Source organism: Etheostoma cragini, chromosome 6, assembly GCF_013103735.1.
Source record: "Etheostoma cragini isolate CJK2018 chromosome 6, CSU_Ecrag_1.0, whole genome shotgun sequence".
Classification (NCBI taxonomy): Eukaryota; Metazoa; Chordata; class Actinopteri; order Perciformes; family Percidae; genus Etheostoma; species Etheostoma cragini.
In genome coordinates this window covers 28,119,455-28,125,173 of record NC_048412.1, presented here as the reverse complement: position 1 = coordinate 28,125,173, position 5,719 = coordinate 28,119,455, and the positions used below count along the sequence as shown (strand labels likewise).

Genomic DNA, 5,719 nt, shown 5'->3' with positions numbered 1-5,719 from the left:
ATATAAACATGTCTGTATCTGTATCTATATCTATATAGATACAGATACAGATATATATATATATATATATATATATATCAGATATAACAGTATATATGTCTATATTTGTAAATATAACAGATATAACAATGCTATACCTGATGTTTGTATTAAGTGTGAGAGTGAAAAAGGCAAATTTTTACATTTTTACATTGTATTTGGCACAGAAATGTACAGAAATTACTCCTTTAAATGTTAAATGCTACCTCGACAATGCAGAAACACAGTGTCTGAGATTTGGTGACATGAAGTTAAAAGAAGCTGTGCAGCGAGATATAAAATTCAAGATATAAAGTGACATAAATGTCAAAACACGGACGTTAATTCACCTGAGACGGAAGTTATCAATTCAGCAGAATCCGGTGAACTTGACCCGGTGATATGGGCCAATCATAGGTGAGATTTAGAAATATGACATCATCTTTAATAAATCAATAGATGAAGTTTAGGGGGTTTCATTGACTGTACGCACATGTGTATTTGAATTTGCTCAGCAAGTCTCTACGGCAACGAGTAACGGTGCTCGTTAACTACGCCCTAGTAGCCGAGCTCCACCAATCACGCGTCGGGCCGTTTCCATTACTCAATGTGAGACCCCTAATCTTTGGGATTGGGGTCTGGATTTCCAGGATACATATTTATATTAATATTTCTTCTTTAATGCAACGTTTACTGCTTTATTTTAAATGTACACTGTACACTGTACACTTTTAAATATCTGAGTTTTGGTGAAGCTTGGTGAAGTTACAAGAAGCTTTGGGTGGAAGGAGCCTTAAAGGTTGCTGGTTTGAAGCTGTCGTTGCTGTGAAACAAGATATAAAGTATATAAAGATTTATATGTCACAACACTGACGTTAATTCAATTATTAACTCTGCAAAATCCAATGAATTTGATCCAATGACTGATGCCAATTAATGGTGAGATTTAGAAACACAACATCATCTTTAATAAATTCATAGATCAAAAAAAGAGTTTTATTGACTGTGCGCACAAATGTATACTAATACTTCTTCTTTGTTGTAACGTTAACTGCTTCCCGTGAAATGTACACGGCCTAAATGTTACCTCGTGATGCAGAAACAGAAGATCTGAGTCTTGGGGACGTGAAGTTGCAGCGAGAAGGTTTTGAGATCGAGTGGAAGGAAAATATTGACGTAAATATCAAGATATATCAAGATAAAATAGAAGATTTAAGTTACTAGAAATGAAGAGAGTCAGTTAAACTGTGGCTGTGATTACACTGAGACGTGCTGCTGTTATGGATGAATGATTGTTACAAAAATAAAAGTTTAATAAAAGGGAGTGGGTGAAAACAAACATTCACTTATTCATTTGTCTTTTCTCTTTAACTTTGGCCAAATCTTTGGCCTCAGAACCTGTTTGCTGGCTCTTTATTGGTTTTATTAACATTATTTAGACCGTCCGTCTATGTTGTCACGGTCAATAAAAAGGGCAATTATGTTGTTTTTAAGTCTTTATAAGTTATCTGAAGTAACTAGGCCTCTAGCAACAGCAATATATACATATACATGTATATATATATATATATATATATATATATAGAGAGAGAGAGAGAGATATATTATAGTATATATAGATATATACTGGATGTTGCAGACAAAAAGTACACAATAACCATAAATGTATCCTAGATTGATGTGTACATCTAGCATTACACCAAATAAACTCTTTACTGCTTGGCTTGTACTGGTCCCCCAAACTATCTCCACGTGCAGCTTTATTTATGTAATGGGGAACATGCATTATGGGTATTTGTGTTTTGCTGTCACCTGTAGAAAGTAATGATCTGTGTTACCTGAGGCCTGAGCTGGGACCACGGATTGTTTACACTCTGACATTTGTCTATATTTTTCCCTTTATGAGTGGTTTGTTGTGGCCGGGGGTTTAAAGGAGACGGGGCTGTGACGTAAGGGGGATCAGCTGATCGATCCGGGGGGAGAGAGACTTTGCAGATCAACGGGAGAGGCGGTGAGGATTGGAGAGGGCTCTGGTTTTCGCAGGCCTGCCAGATGGGACACACCGCGGGATAAAGAGTTTATTTTTACTCAGTGGATTATCAGTCGGGGAGTTCCTCCGGACTACTGCACCGACCCCTCTACTAACCGGACTGGGGGGGGGCGAGGTCGCGTAAGTTACCCGTGCAACACTGCGGCGTGTCTCGCCACGCTTCCCCCGGTGTGACACCCCTACTGGTTCCCACAACAACTGGTTACCGGTGTGACACCCCTACTGGTTCCCACAACAACTGGTTACCGGTGTGACACCCCTACTGGTTCCCACAACAACTGGTTACCGACTTTTTTCGACACACTATGACTAGTACAAGCCTTTATTGTGCAAATCTAGGGACTTTGCCATATATCACATATCATACAGGCTACACGACAGTAGAGACGATGACTGTAAATCATTACACCATGCATTCAAAGGACGACGTGTAGAAGCCTACCACTTTACTGTGATTCGTTGGCCATTGTGTATTTCAACAATATTTGACTATTTAGAGTATATTTAGACTGTTTAGAGTATGTATATAGTGTGTCTATATTAGTGTGTACACATTGTTTGTTTGGTTGTTTGTTTTGAACGTGTAAGCACATTGTGAGAAACTATGCGCCAAAGGAAAATTCCTCGTATGTGTCTTCATACCTGGTCGATAAAGCTGATGCTGATTCTGATTCTGATTGGATCTGTTAATTAAAATGTGTGTCAGTCACAATGTGTAATTTAGCAGGTGGCTATGATGAAGTAGTAGTAGTCAATTTGTCCGTAGACCAAAAGAAACGTAGACCAAAAGAAACGTGAAAACTAAGACACCTTTTTCTATCTTTAACTGTCTATGACGGTAACCAGTTGTTGTGAGAACCAGTAGGGGTGTCACACCGGTAACCAGTTGTTGTGGGAACCAGTAGGGGTGTCACACCGGTAACCAGTTGTTGTGGGAACCAGTAGGGGTGTCACACCGGTAACCAGTTGTTTTAACACTTCTTACAAAATACTATACCAAGACTTTTTTCGACACACTATACTAAGACTTTTTTATTACTTTTTTGACACACTACTATGACTTTTTTCGACATACTATACTATGACTTTTTTCGACATACTATACTATGACTTTTTTCGACATACTATACTATGACTTTTTTCGACATACTATACTATGACTTTTTCGACATACTATACTATGACTTTTTTCAACATACTATACTATGACTTTTTATGACTTTTTTGACACATTATTCTATGACTATTTATGACTTTTTTCGACATACTATACTAAGACTTTTTTGACATACTATACTATGACTTTTACTATACTATGACTTTTTTGGACACACTATACTATGACTTTTTTCAACATACTATGCTATGACTTTTACTATACTATGACTTTTACTATACTATGACTTTTTATGACTTTTTTCAGCACACTATACTAAGACTTTTTACAAAATACTATACCAAGACTTTTTCCGACACACTATAATAAGACTTTTAGTATAGAGTATATATATTTTTTTAGTATATATATATATTTAGTATATATTTTAGTAAAGACTTTTTTATTACTTTTTTGACACACTACACTGACTTTTTTCGACGTACTATACTATGACTTTTTATGACACACTATACTATGACTTTTACTATACTATGACTTTTTATTACTTTTTCAACAACCTATTCTATGACTTTTTTCAACATAGTATTCTATGACTTTTTTGGACACACTGTACTAAGACGTTTTAATTACTTTTTCGACACACTATATTAAGACTTTTTTCGACATACTATACTATGACTTTTTATGATATACTATGACTTTTTTGGACACACTGTACTAAGACGTTTTTATGACTTTTTCGACATACTATACTATGACTTTTTTCGACACACTATACTATGACTTTTGTCGACATACTATACTATGACTTTTACTATACTATGACTTTTTATGACTTTTTCAACATACTATACTATGACTTTTTACAAAATACTATACCAAGAATTTTTTCGACACACTATAATAAGACTTTTTGTGACACACTATACTATGACTTTTGTCAACACACTATACTATGACTTTTACTATACTATGACCTTTTTCAACACACTATACTATGACTTTTTTCAACACACTATACTATGACTTTTACTATACTATGACTTTTTATTACTTTTTCAACAACCTATTCTATGACTTTTTTTGACATACTATACTATGACTATTTATGACTTTTTTCGACACACTATACTATGACTTTTTAATTACTTTTTCGACACACTACACTATGACTTTTTTTGACATGCTATACTATGACTTTTTATGATATACTATACTATGACTAGTTATGACTTTTTCGACATACTATACTATGACTTTTTTCGACTTACTATACTATGACTTTTACTATACTATGACTTTTTATGACTTTTTTCGACATACTGTTGACTTTATCCAGCACACTATACTAAGACTTTTTTATTTTTTTAAACACTACACTATGACTTTATTCAACATACTATACTATGACTTTTTTCGACATACTATACTATGACTTTTACTATACTATGACTTTTTTCGACATACTATATGACTTTTTTCAGCACACTATACTATGACTTTTTATGACTTTTTTCGACATACTGTACTATGACTTTTTCCAGCACACTATACTGTGACTTTTTACAAAATACAATACCAAGACTTTTTTCGACACACTATACTAAGACTTTTTTATTTTTTGACACACTACACTATGACTTTTTTTGACATACTATACTATGACTTTTACTATACTATGACTATTTATGACTTTTTTCGACACACTATACTATGACTTTTACTATGCTATGACTTTTTTACTTTTTTCGACATACTATACTATGACTTTTACTATACTATGACTTTTACTATACTATGACTATTTATGACTTTTTTCGACATACTATACTATGACTTTTACTATACTATGACTTTTTGACTTTTTTCGACATACTATACTATGACTTTTTTCGACACACTATACTATGACTTTTCTCGACATACTGTACTATGACTTTTTTCGACTTACTATACTATGACTTTTACTATACTTTGACTATTTATGACTTTTTTCGACATACTATACTATGACTTTTACTATACTATGACTTTTTATGACTTTTTTCGACACACTATACTATGACTTTTTTCGACATACTATACTATGACTTTTACTATACTATGACTTTTTATGACTTTTTTCGACATACTATACTATGACTTTTTTCAGCACACTATACTATGACTTTTTACAAAATACTATACTATGACTTTTTTCGACACACTATACTAAGACTTTTTTATTTTTTGACACACTATACTATGACTTTTTATGACACACTATACTATTACTTTTTTATTACTTTTTCGACATACTATACTAAGACTTTTTATGACACACTATACTATTACTTTTTTATTACTTTTTCGACATACTATACTAAGACTTTTTTGACATACTATACTATGACTTTTACTATACTATGACAATTTATGACTTTTTTCGACACACTATACTATGACTTTTTTTGACATACTATACTATGACTTTTACTACACTATGACTTTTTATGACTTTTTTCGACATACTATACTATGACTTTTTTCGA

General features: G+C 33.2%; 1 protein-coding gene across 1 annotated transcript in view; it reads right to left on the bottom strand.

Annotated features, from left to right (window-relative positions):
• Positions 1–1,370: 1,370 nt before the first annotated feature.
• Positions 1,371–5,719, bottom strand: part of ccne2 (cyclin E2) — a 20,498-nt gene continuing 16,149 nt past the window's right edge. The window contains exon 13 of the transcript XR_004656922.1: positions 1,371–1,383. The gene's annotated coding sequence lies outside the window, so the exon portion shown is untranslated. The remainder of the gene's footprint in view (positions 1,384–5,719) is intronic.